The sequence below is a fragment of the Cyprinodon tularosa genome, unplaced genomic scaffold, assembly GCF_016077235.1.
Source record: "Cyprinodon tularosa strain WSP-4 unplaced genomic scaffold, ASM1607723v1 ctg222, whole genome shotgun sequence".
In the NCBI taxonomy this organism is placed as follows: domain Eukaryota; kingdom Metazoa; phylum Chordata; class Actinopteri; order Cyprinodontiformes; family Cyprinodontidae; genus Cyprinodon; species Cyprinodon tularosa.
Genome location: NW_024038830.1, coordinates 1,555,172 through 1,568,208, shown reverse-complemented (window position 1 = coordinate 1,568,208; position 13,037 = coordinate 1,555,172).

Genomic DNA, 13,037 nt, shown 5'->3' with positions numbered 1-13,037 from the left:
GTTTGTTCTTGTGCATGTATGTGTGTACCTGTCTAGCCGTCAGAGTGAGGACCATTTTTCTAATTTCACCATCCAATTGAGGACCATCTGTTGCAAACTGAGGACTTTTTGCCAGTCCTCACATGCTATTTTGCTAATGGTTAGGTTTATGGCTAAGGTGTCAATTGGTTAGGGTTAGGTTGAGGTAATGCATTGGTAATGTTTAGGTTTAGTTTTAGGGTTAAAAAGGGTTGAAAATGACTGAAAATCAATGGAAGTCAAACGGTCCTCACTACAATGGCAATGATACCAGTAATCAGTTACTGGCAGCTGTCTGAGCAGGACATTTGATTTTTGTTTATGTTTTTAAGAGTGGAGCAACTTGTACAGGATCTATTTAGCTTCTTGACAATACAATGCAGACAAAAAAAACATAAAAGGGTTTGAAAATGGTCTAATAAGTGGTTCCTAAGAATAAGATTAATTCATAAGAATGAATGATAAATATTAAATATTACTATAAAGTGGAAATATTCAACATTTTATGTAAATAAAAAACCTAAAAGAACGTCATAAAAACTCTAGAGTTATGTACTTACATAACTACTGTATGCAGAAAGATTTTCCTTCAGCATTGGAATGCATGAATGTTCACGCTAAGCATAGGTTTTTACAATAATAATACGTTTCTCTTTTTAAAAAAAGTTTGAAGACTTATTATTTATTACAAAATGTCTTTTTATTAATTACATGAAGCATTACATTTATTAAATGGACGATGTTGACACCAATAAAGCAAATCACAGATGGATGTCTAACTTTGATATACAACAAATTATTTTGTCGAAAACTAGAACCTGAACTTTACCAAGCTCCAGAGGTGGGGGAAGGCTGTTATTGACCTACCATTAAAGCGAACTTTCAGGGCAGGGGAGAGAGGAAAAAAACAATAAAGTGACATACGGCTTTAACAAATGATAAATGCAGTTTTTAGAATAATACCAGGTTTAAAGAAAGCTATTTTCTGACCCATATTCTCAGCAATTGAATTTTTTTTTTTTTTAAACCAGACATGGGCAATGTGGAGTCAACAAGTCATCTCCATGTCATGTATTTGTTCTACCCAGCCACTGAAGCAGGTGAGTCCAATCTTCACTGTGAATTAACCTGTGCAGATTGGACTCACCTGGTTAATTGGCTGGGTAGATTAAATACATGACATGGAGATGACTTGTTGACTCCACATTGCCCATGTCTGTTGAATTAAAACATCCACGGACATAACATTGTACTTGGCCGATTGCATTAGCCGACCACCTTTTAATTACCAAAATAAAAACACAACGGCAAAGCCAAAAGTTAGGAAAATCCAGAGTTTTCGACACATTTTTTTTAGGTTTTCCCATTATTACGTTAATGTGGTAATATCTCGGTTGTCCTGCAAAAAGGTCTGATGTTGCAGGGCAGGTAATGAAAAGTGTTTGGAGCATGCTCTTGCTCTGATGCCAGTTTGTTTCAGCCTACAACAAGGACACTTAGCAAGGTAGAGTGAATACACAAACTTGTAGAGGGGACAGGGGCTTGCAGGAAAACTGGAATTCTCCAGGATTTCTAGTGCTAATGCACTCCGCTAATGGCAGGAGAAACAGACAGTAAAAACCTGACGTTATTCTTCCCCATAACACGCTTTGCATGTGTAGTCAACCTGCTAGCGGCAGGGATGCGACAACTGTAATATAAATTATTTTACTGCGATTGCATCTGCGCGTTCTCCAGTTCAGCCAGGCCGGCGCACTATAGTGCATACCAACTTTTTGCGCTGCTGACAAGTGGCTATAACTTGAGAGAGGGCGGTGTGTGCAAATTTGGAAAGCACAGAGGATGCTGATTGCTCACTTAACTTGGTCAGTCTACTCTACTCATCTTGCAACAATACACCGTGCACAAACTAACACCGCCGCAGAACCTAGTTACCGGACCAGATGTTTACTTTTTCTGGAATCGGGAGTCATAGTGTTTTTCTGAAGCAGCTCTTGTTTATTTGCAGAAGGGGACATCAGTGCATTGAAGGCAGAGTGAGGGAGGGCACGTTGAGTTCATCATGTGATCAGCCACAGTTACCATGGCACAGTAGATCTAAACTATTATTATTTTGGGCATGCACACACACACACACAAACACACACATCCACATAGATACAAGCACACAATAAAAATTAAAAATAAAAAAAGGCAAAAGGGCACTTTGGGCATCAATGAGCTCAGTTGCTCAAGCACCCTCAGGCCCCCCCTCTGCACGTCCCAGCTCCTGATCACACCTCTCCAAGTACAGGTGCTGGTCATAAAATTAGAATATCATGAAAAAGTAGATTGATTTCAGTAATTCCATTTAAAAAGTGAAACTTGTATATTATATTCATACATTACATACAAACTCATATATTTCAGATGTTTATTTTGTTTAATTTTGATGATTACAAATGACAACAAATGAAAATCTCAAATTCATCATATCAGAAAATTAGAATATTACTGAAGACCAATAAAAACAAAGGATTTATAGAAATGTTGGCCAACTGAAAAGTATGAACATGAAAAGTATGAGCATGTACAGCACTCAGTATTTAGTTGGGCCTCCTTTGGCCTGTATTACTGCAGCAATGCGGCGTGGCATGGAGTCGATCAGTCTGTGGCACTGCTCAGGTGTTATGATAGCCCAGGTTGCTCTAATAGTGGCTTTTAGCTCTTCTGAATTGTTGGGTCTGGTGTATTGCATCTTCTTCTTCACAATACCCCATAGATTTTCTATGGGGTTAAGGTCAGGAGAGTTTGCTGGCCAATTAAGAACAGGGATACCATGGTCCTTCAACCAGGTACTGGTAGCTTTGGCACTGTGTGCAGGTGCCAAGTCCTGTTGGAAAATGAAATCTGCATCTCCAAAAAGTTGGTCAGCTGCAGGAAGCATGAAGTGCTCTAAAACTTCCTGGTATGTGGCTGCGTTGACCCTGGACCTCAGAAAACACAATGGACCAACACCAGCAGATGACATGGCACCCCAAACCATCACTGACTGTGGAAACTTTACACTGGACTTCAAGCAACGGGGATGAAGTGCCTCTCTTCTTTTCCTCCAGACTCTGGGACCTTGATTTCCAAAGGAAATGCAAAATTTACTTTCATCAGAGAACATGACTTTGGACCACTCACCAGCAGTCCAGTCCTGTTTCTCTTTAGCCCAGGCAAGACGCTTCTGACGCTGTCTGTGGTTCAAGAGTGGCTTGACACAAGGAATGCGACAGCAGAAACCCATGTCTTTCATACGTCTGTGTGTGGTGGTTCTTGAAGCACTCACTCCAGCTGCAGTCCACTCTTTGTGAATCTCCCCCACATTTTTGAAGGGGTTTTGTTTCACAATCCTCTCCAGGGTGCGGTTATCTCTCTTGCTTGTACACTTTTTTCGACCACATCTTTTCCTTCCCTTCGCCTCTCTATTAATGTGCTTGGACACTGAGCTCTGTGAACAGCCAGCCTCTTTAGCGATGACCTTTTGTGTCTTGCCCTCCTTGTGCAAGGTGTCGATGGTCGTCTTTTGGACAACTGTCAAGTCAGCAGTCTTCCCCATGATTGTGTAGCCTATAGAACTAGACTGAAAGACCATTTAAAGGCTTTTGCAGGTGGTTTGAGTTAATTAGCTGATTAGAGTGTGGCACCAGGGGCCATCAATTTTGAACCTTTTCACAATATTCTAATTTTCTGATATGATGAATTTGAGATTTTCATTTGTTGTCATTTGTAATCATCAAAATTAAACAAAATAAACATCTGAAATATATGAGTTTGTATGTAATGTATGAATATAATATACAAGTTTCACTTTTTAAATGGAATTACTGAAATCAATCTACTTTTTCATGATATTCTAATTTTATGACCAGCACCTGTATTACCGTTATTTTCCACATGGGAATTAAGATTCCCGAGCAGAATGATAAAATTCCTAAAGGGGTGCTTTCCAAAACCTCCTCGCAGGGATACAAAGTAGGTCTGGCACTTCTTCCCACCTCTTTGCCTCTGAAAACAGTCAGAGACCTCCACCCTATCTGAAGGTGCAGGGGTGCAATGTCTTCATTTATTACTCCATGGTAAAAATCACTAGAAAAAACAGGCACTTTGTCACACATTTACCATAAGCAAAGGGGAGCAGGAAGAAAATCAAATCTTGTTTTGTCTGCCCAAGTTGAAAACCTTAATAACCTTTGCAAAGCTAATTACAGTAGAAACATAGCAATGAAATAACAAACATCTGTGTTCAATTAAAGTAATAAACATATTTTTCTGAAACTATCAATTCATATCCGTCATATCAGATGAACAATACACCTTGTAACATTTATACTTATACTTTTTTTTATTTTATTTTATTTTTTGTCTTTTTTTAATGTGCATATTAAAAGCTGTTGCCTTTATTTAGGCACTTGAAGCTGGATTTTTCTTAAGTGCTTCTGACAACCTGGTGGCCTGTGTTTGTCTAATAGCCCTGTAGGGAGGAAATCTTCTGTTTGCCTGCAGGCCTCTGTTTGGATGGTGGTTTCCATGTGTGGGGGGGCCTTGGCTCATGAACAGCCCTGCCTCTCGATGGTGGCTTCTATTCAGATGATGGCCAGCATTTATGTAGACGCTTGGGTTTGCGTTGAAGCCTCCGTTTGTATCTCCTGTTTTCATGGTGAGGGCCTCTAACTGTGGAACCACATCTGTTTCTTTGGGGCCGGTTTTGCATGGGTGCCTCTTTTTGACTGGGAGCTTCACCTTTCATGGACTCCTCTGTTTGTGAGGAAGCTTCATGATGCTCTTTTTTCAAAGGAAGTTTCAACTCTGCTGTCAATTGTGAGACTTGACTCTTCAGAGATTTGATCAATTCCTCCTGTTCCTTGAGTCTGGAGTCCTTTTCAGTTTTAGTCTTCAGCTGTTCCTCATATTTGACCCTCAGCTCATGTTCTTCTACCAAAGCCTCTACTAGCTTCCCGTCTCTACTGGCGTTTTTCTCAGCCTGCCTCTTAAGGAAGGCAAGCTCATGCAGGACACTGACGCACACTGTAACTGTGGGAATGCGTGGTAACTTTGACGCACCTGTAGGCTGGGTTACAGTGATTGTTTCCTGCTTCTCCTCTTTCTCTTCACTTTTGAGTCTCATGCGACGTTCAGGCTCTAAACTTATTTCCAGTTCTGCGATTTTTTTCCATCTGAGCTTTGCAGTCAACCTGAAACTCGATTCTTTGTTCTCTCTCCTCATGCAGATCACAAGTCCTCTTGTGCAGCTCTTTTTTTAGAGCAGTAACCTGCTAAGTGAGATCGTTGATATGTTTGATAGCCTCTTCTATGCACATCGAGCAAGGTATCATCGTAACTAGGGCTGCAACAACGAATCGATAAAATCGATAAAAATCGACTTTTAAAAGCGTTGGCAACGAATTTCATCATCGATTAGTTGTGTCGCGCGATTATTGCTTCATCTGCCGCGCCGTCATCACTGCCTCTTGACTGAAAGAGGAAGAAAAAAAAATACGGCAGAGCGAGTCAGCGCCGCAGGTGCAGTGTTGCCAACTCCGCGACTTTTCAGACCTCTCCAGCGACTATTTTTCAAAAAAGCGACTAGCGACAAATCTGGCGACTTTTTTCGGTGTCACTGGCGGCTTTTGGAGACTCTTACGTGAAAGCATGCATCGTTCCTACTCTGCCGTGGGGCGCCTCCCCCACCCCAACCGCGTTTTCCCGAAGGAGTCCCTCTCAGTCAGAGCCTCAGCGTCCAGACTGCAAATGAAGCGCGCATGCACCGGGATTGACGGCGCAAATTGATCACAATAATTAAAATAGCCTGCGCTTTGTAAAGCGAAAAAAGTGATAACATGCAACTTTTTTCAAAAGAAATTAACATGGCACGGAACCACCATGTTTGTTTGGTTTTAAAGTGGGGAAACGTAACGTTAGTTTCTCAGGTAGCTCATCTGATGCTTTCCTTACCGTGTTAGTAGGTTACAGACAGTGATAAGGTTGGCTACTTATTTTACTTTTAATTTCATTTGAATTAGCTTAAGCAGCGTTTATATTTACTTTATAAATAAATTAACTTGCAAATTATGAGGGCAAGGCTTTTAAAGTTTAAATCTTCTGGCAAAGATAAAGTAAAGATGATCCTGCAATTTATGGAAGTAAAGCAGAATAAAATCCAGCAAGATCAGTAATATGTCAATTAATTATATTTGCCACATTCCCATGTAAATATCTGTCTTTGGAGGATGTGTTTTTTAGCACCCCTAGTTCTCTCATTTTTATTCCAAATACAATTTATAATTTGAATCACAGGGCTATTTTTATCTCTATGGTTCAGTATTTTCTCAAGTAGCAACGTTAACTGCTATACTTTCCTGTCTTAAAAGGCAGCCCTCTTCTAGTCTAAAAAAAACTCATTTGGTGAAATGGGGGGGCCTATTGTTTGAACCCCTTAGAGGCTTTTAAAAACAAAAATGTCTTTTTTTGCGCTTTATGAAACAAAGTACCCTATATTTTGTGGATGTACAGCTACATTTCTCATGTAAGTTTGCGTAGTTTTAACACAAACATTTATTTTTCATATTGCACCAGTACAGTTAATGAGCAACCTGTACTTGTGTGCTTGTTTGTTCTGTCTATAATGTTTATTTTGGAATAAAGAGGTTAATATAAAAAATATTTTTTGTCCGATTCATCGATTAATCGAAAAAATAATCGTCCGATTCATCGATTTTTAAAATAATCGTTAGTTGCAGCCCTAATCGTAACCGCTGATGCATGGCGTGGCGTCCTGTAGCTGTGATAGAACTTGGGGCGGTCAACATCAGTTTTTCTGTTGGTCCTGGTGTGCCATGGCTTTCATGCCCAGAAAAGCATGAAATAAATAATCAGGGCAAGAGATTCAAATATATAAAGAGAGCTGCATGAAGGGAAATGTCTTTTCAATGAGGTTAAATAAAAATTCTATTTCTTATGAGGTCAATATACATTTAAAATTTAGCAATTTTACATATTTTTTGACTTAATTTAAGTTAAAACTACAGTTTTCTATAAATTTGAACTCAAGAAGAACTGTTAAATTCATCTGTAAAAATTATAGCATTTTTTAAAATTTTTTGTGTGAAAAAAAAAACCTTTGACAGATGAAACCTGGGATCCTATCTCAGTACCACTGAAACTATTACCTTGTTTTTGAATAATTAGTAAAACAGAATTTGTAATGAAACAATGAAATAGATCAAAATGACCTATCAGTAACCATGTGTTTTCCAGCCCAGATCATTATTAGAATTTCTTTTAAGGATTATGTCTTCAGTACAGGGGCCATAACAGGGGCCAGGACATGATCTATAGGGGCACTGGACCCCATTGACCCCTGTCTAGAACCGGCCATGGTGAGGAATGATGACACCGTGGCGAGGTGCACTGTATGCTGAAGTTCCATGAAAAACAGAAAGCACAACCGATGTTCAAGTCTACAAGATTGAAAGTATTAAAATAAAAGACCAATACAGTTCTGTTTAGTGTTTAAGAAATAACTGTTAATTAATAAACAGTTGTTGAAAAGTTGCTGGCCTTAAGTGTGTATGTATGGGGCACAGTGTTGGTCTGTTGTCCCCGGGGGGCGGGGGGTTGGGGGATAAGCATCTCCCTGAAATGAGTTTTTTAGAACTTGGGATGTCTGCTAATGATTGAATAAACCAACCAACCCCTTGATGAATATGATAAAATAACAACCCCAATAAACATATGTTGGTTAGTGTTCCATGGTAAAGTTAGTTTAGTAAACACAGGTGCTGCTACCCATAAACTTCATGCTAGCACTAGTGGCTAATGATGACTTTTTGTAGCCTACACTGAGTGCATCCTCTCTGACAGGATTTCTAATGGTTCATCATTCTTTCATTGGCATCATTTTTTTACACAATGAATGCACAGTAGTCCAATGTTACCCTACAGTATCTGGAAGACTGAATAGATCTGATTAGCAACTTACAATAACTTCTTATGATGATATAACGTGATAATATGTGTGATTGACTGTGACTCTCTCTCTCTCTCTCTCTCTCTCTCTCTGTCTCTCTCTCTCTCTCTCTCTCTCTCTCTCTCTCTCTCTCTCTCTCTCTCTCTCTCTCTCTCTCTCTCTCTCTCTCTCTCTCATCTAACAATTGTTGCTGTGCTGTGGTGGAGTTTATATTTTACAGTGTTAACAAACTAAGATTTTGGAAGTATTTTAAGTGTCCACTCTCACTAATTTCCATTAACCTGGCCTCAAGGTATTGCACAGTTGGTATTGCACAGTTGGTATACACATTCAGTACACCAAAAAAAAAATGTGGGGGGCTAGTGTAGTCCAAAATGTCAGGGCCGATTTTTTGTCCCAGTCCCCCCTGAATGGCAGTGTGTGTGTGGTTGTGTGGGGGTGGGGTCCCTAAAAGGCTTTTTAACTCTCAAAACCTGCAACCTTGATAGTAATTACTGAATTGCTGTCCATCAGTCTGTGTCAAAGTATTGTTTCCCATATGGCAGCTTGTTGCCTTTCTCGTCTCTAAAAGTCTTAGCACTCCACTACAAGTATGAGTTTGGGTGAAGCACTGAGGGTCTAATCTCCTGTTTCCATGCAGTTCAGCACATCTTTACTTCCCTGAATATCTTTTCCACGTGTCAGAAAATGGGGGGGAGGTTCTGTCATAATGGAGGCTAGTGTCGGTTGGGAGATGGTGGTTAAAAACTTTATCACAAAAGGACAGGTTAATTAGCATACCTTTTTCTTTCTCTTAATAAAGCAATTAACTATTTAAAATTAACATATGTAGGTTTGATATTTAAGTGTGAAAGGAAACATCTGGGAGGAAAAAATTATAACTAAATAAATAAATAATTAAATTATTTCTGCCTTTCTGACATTCATTATGTTCTGGTACCTGAATTAGATCAAGAGCGTAAAACAGCAAATGTTGGCTGACAGATTCAGATGGATCATTAAGAACAGAAACTCCTCGCTGACCTCTGGATTCTTGTCTGATGGGAGCTGCACCTCTTCCCAGCAGCACCACAACCACATGTTGGTAAATGAATAAACCAAATAAGAATAACCCAGCTTCTTTTAGCTGATTAGTTTTAATTAGATTTTACATGTTTTACAGATTTCCAGATGATGGTAAACCTCGTCCCCTGTAGCAGCTGAAAAAACCCCAACAGCGTTCGCAGATGAGCGAAACCATGATTACTATATTTTTCACATGGTGTGTGCTTTGATGCTCCAATTCATCTACAAAACTGCCTTTCAGCCTCTATCTAGAATGGGCTGATATTTAATACATTCCTTCAAAAACACTTTCTCTGACTGTCAATTCATTTATTTTTCCACATATGTGGATAACTAACCACGGTAATCTGAGGATGAGAAGTATTGGTGTCATTTCAGCTCCTATCCAATCTGCCCCAAACAAGCAGGAAAAAAAAAACCCTGCTCACAGATGGAGGAGCGTGTGAGGCTGGCAGGCTTCATCCATCGGGTCAAATGCATCCCCAACAAGTGGATAATCCAGCTTTAGAACACCTCTCTGTGGACAATAATCTGCAGTCACTCAGATAGAGATGTAATCTTGAATAAGGTCCAAATGGATTGAAGAGATTGTCGGTTTCATGTTGTTAGCCTCTTTTCGGAAAGTCCAGCCCAGTTGTATCACTGACTGGAACATTGCATTAGCTGTCTGGGTTTATAAAACATATCTGAATACAGAAGAAGGGTAAATGATAATACTTTGTAAATTAACAATTAGATCGCTGAATTAAAAAGTAATAGATATAATTACTGATCCATCAAAGGAATTTCATCCATCACTGTTTATTTGTATGGCACCAATTCACAGTTAATGTTGCCTCAAATCACTAAGCAAGAAAAACAAATGCAATTCATATCCGCAACCATTGAAAATTGAAAAAGTTTTTTTTTATATATATAATTTATTTGGACACAAGTTATAATAATGTTAAAAATAACTTTAGTAGATAAAAAAAAACTACTACAAAGGAGGACCTTTGAAATTAAATTCAAATTAAATTTCTGGGTCAGGAATATATAAGGTCATCCTCGTATTAAGCTAAAATACCACATCGTTGTATTAAATCAGTTGAACATGATCAGAGCTAACTGCTCAGCTTTTTGAAGGATGTTTGCTCAGTTTAAACCTCTGATATACAGTCTGGTATGCTGCTCACTGTTAAAGTGAGAATGAACAACTTAATTGGATGTGAACATTTGTTTGAGACCTTCAGAAAGAGGGCTGTTGCATCTTTGGATCCAGTTAAAAAATTTAAACAAGTGTAAAGAAACTGAAACAAGACATTCTAGACTAAATTTTTTTTTAAAACTCCTTATGAAGTGTAAGGAGCTGAGAGAAACTTCTAAAAGACTGAAAATAATAATATTTGAACTTTATTGATTTCACACTGGAGGAATTCACCTCTGCATTTAACCCATCCCCTTGGGGAGCAGTGGGCTGCCATTGTGCGGCAGTGCGGAAGCAGTGTGGGGTTAAGTGTCCTGCTAAGGAACCCAGAGGGAAGCCTTTGGGGATCGAACCAGGTACTTGCAACCTTCTCAGAGCACAAGCGCACTGCTCTAAACACTTGGCCATCACCTCCCCTACTCCCAACTCCCCGAAAATGTTGTCATTGGCCCAAAAGAAAGCTGTGCCTGCTGCACATGTAAAAGTGGATGCATCTACAAATAGAGACTTCAGAAGTTTATTTCTAATGGGGGATTTGCAAAGACTAAAAAAATGTTTGCTTTATAAGGAGTCCATAAAGACTAAAGTTTGCCAGAAAGACCATAGTCAGAAACTAGGACTTCCAGAGATAAGTTCTTTGGACATATGAGTAAATTAAATTAAGACACAACAACAGAACAGATGTTTGATGTAAACCAACTAGAGGATTCCAGGAAAAAAATCTCAGTCCATCTGTGAAGCATGGAAAGGGAATAGTCATGGAATGGGGATGCTTTGCTGAAGTGGGACATCATAATCAATCATGAACTCTACCATGGATCAGAGGGTGCTGGAGAATAGTATTATAACATCTCTTAAAAATATAATAATAAGCAGACAGAACTGGATCCTAAAAAATTAAAATCACTTAAAACAAACATTGCACTTGCATCAGTATATCCAACAAGAATTAGTAAAAGGAGAAGACTGAAAGTCCTAACTAGAGTTTGGGAAGCTGTGGGTGGCCTGAAGATGCTCAAACTTTTCGTATCCTAATGTGAGGAGTGAGTCAAACTTTCTCCAGACATATTATGACAATTATTGATGCATAATATGTACTGTATGCTGTCCTAATTTTTCCCCAGCTTGTTTTTATTTATTTTTATTTATCTTATGCCTAATATCAGACGAGGTTTAAATTTTGGTCTTACCTGTAATGAGGACAGTTTATTTAAAAAAAAAAAAAATAGAAATATCAATACCTCTATTATATATGTGTGGCCCCACAATTTTTCATGAATATTTATTATGAGTTTATTAACCCTTTATATGGCAAGTTACCGTTTTTGATCACTTGCATACCCCATACAAATGGAGTCCCCCGTCCCTCAGTGTAGTTAAGAAGCACAAGATCTCCAGCCATTCAGCAAAGATGCTGCTACATGACTGTACATCTTATTTTGGCGTTTGACCAATTAGAAGCCCTTTAATGATATATAACCTACTGTAAATTAAGTTGAAAAAAAAAAGTCAAGAAAAAAAGATAAAAAGCTAATTGAAATGTTAAAAACTTAATAAGCCTAGTAAACAATTATATTAAAGTTTGTAAACTAAAACATGTAAGTGCCAGTATCAGCATTGAACCCTCTTAGGTTATGTTGTACCAAAATAATTTTGTTTCTTTCATTCTCAGGGTGTTCTTCAGGAATGTCTTATAGAAGCACTTTTGTTATTTTACTTATTATATTCGGGAAAGCTGGCGTTTCTTATGACATTGAAATAAATTTTTTCCATAAAAATATCCAGATTTTTTTAATGTTACAAAGGTAATAATGTTCTGGATTCAAATAACACTATTGGCTTGAAATTCAGATTTTCAAAGCATTTCTTTGAGTGCCCTAAAAAGGGTTAAGTCCTGTAAAATCAAACAAACTCAATCAATATTTTTTGGTAAGAATATTTGCTTTACTTATTACTGCTGTACAGATCATTATATAGAGTAAAATATTATCTGCTTTTTAATTTTTTTTTGTAATCTACTTCTTGTCATCTTGTTAGGGCTTTTGCTACTTTTTCATCCAGAACTGTACATTTAGCAGCCGTTATTGAAGACACAGCTGGGTTAAAGTGATTAGTCCCACTAACATGACCGCTAGGTGTCCTTGCAGCTCCAGTAACACTGCTAATCAGCCCTGCATGATTTCTCCTCCAGCTCTGAAGCAGTAATTCATCAATTGAAGCAGTAGATGTGTACTTCACTTTCCTCCCTCCTGCCTTTGCTCAGCATCCGAACGCCGAACCAGTTTTGCAGAGGAGAAAATGAAAAGCTCTCCCCAAACAAGCTTCTCTAATGCATGTACTTAACTTCACTTAATTTGTTTTAATTCCCAGCATTAAGCGGGGCTAATGACTTCGCAAGTGAGTGCACTGCCATTACCTTGCTGCGCCTGACATCAAATGGCAGCTGATGGACTCAGGGCACAGATTTGGGGGGCTCAGTGTGAGTACTCTAATGCATTAGGTATTGCAGGGGATAATTACACTTTCCATGTTTATGTACAGTATGTGCACCATGGATGTCATAAATATAACTATTTCTAATTCCGCTGTGGGTGGTGGAAGCTTATAGTGGACACAGTACTTTCCAGAGTGTGCTGAGGATCTGCATATCTGTCAGTGTTTCTTACATTAAAATGACATTAGCATAAAAAAACGTGAATAATTCATCACCTTTGAGTGAACCCAGATGCACTGCTCTGTGTCTTCCCTTGCTGTACCACGTGAGCAGACCACATG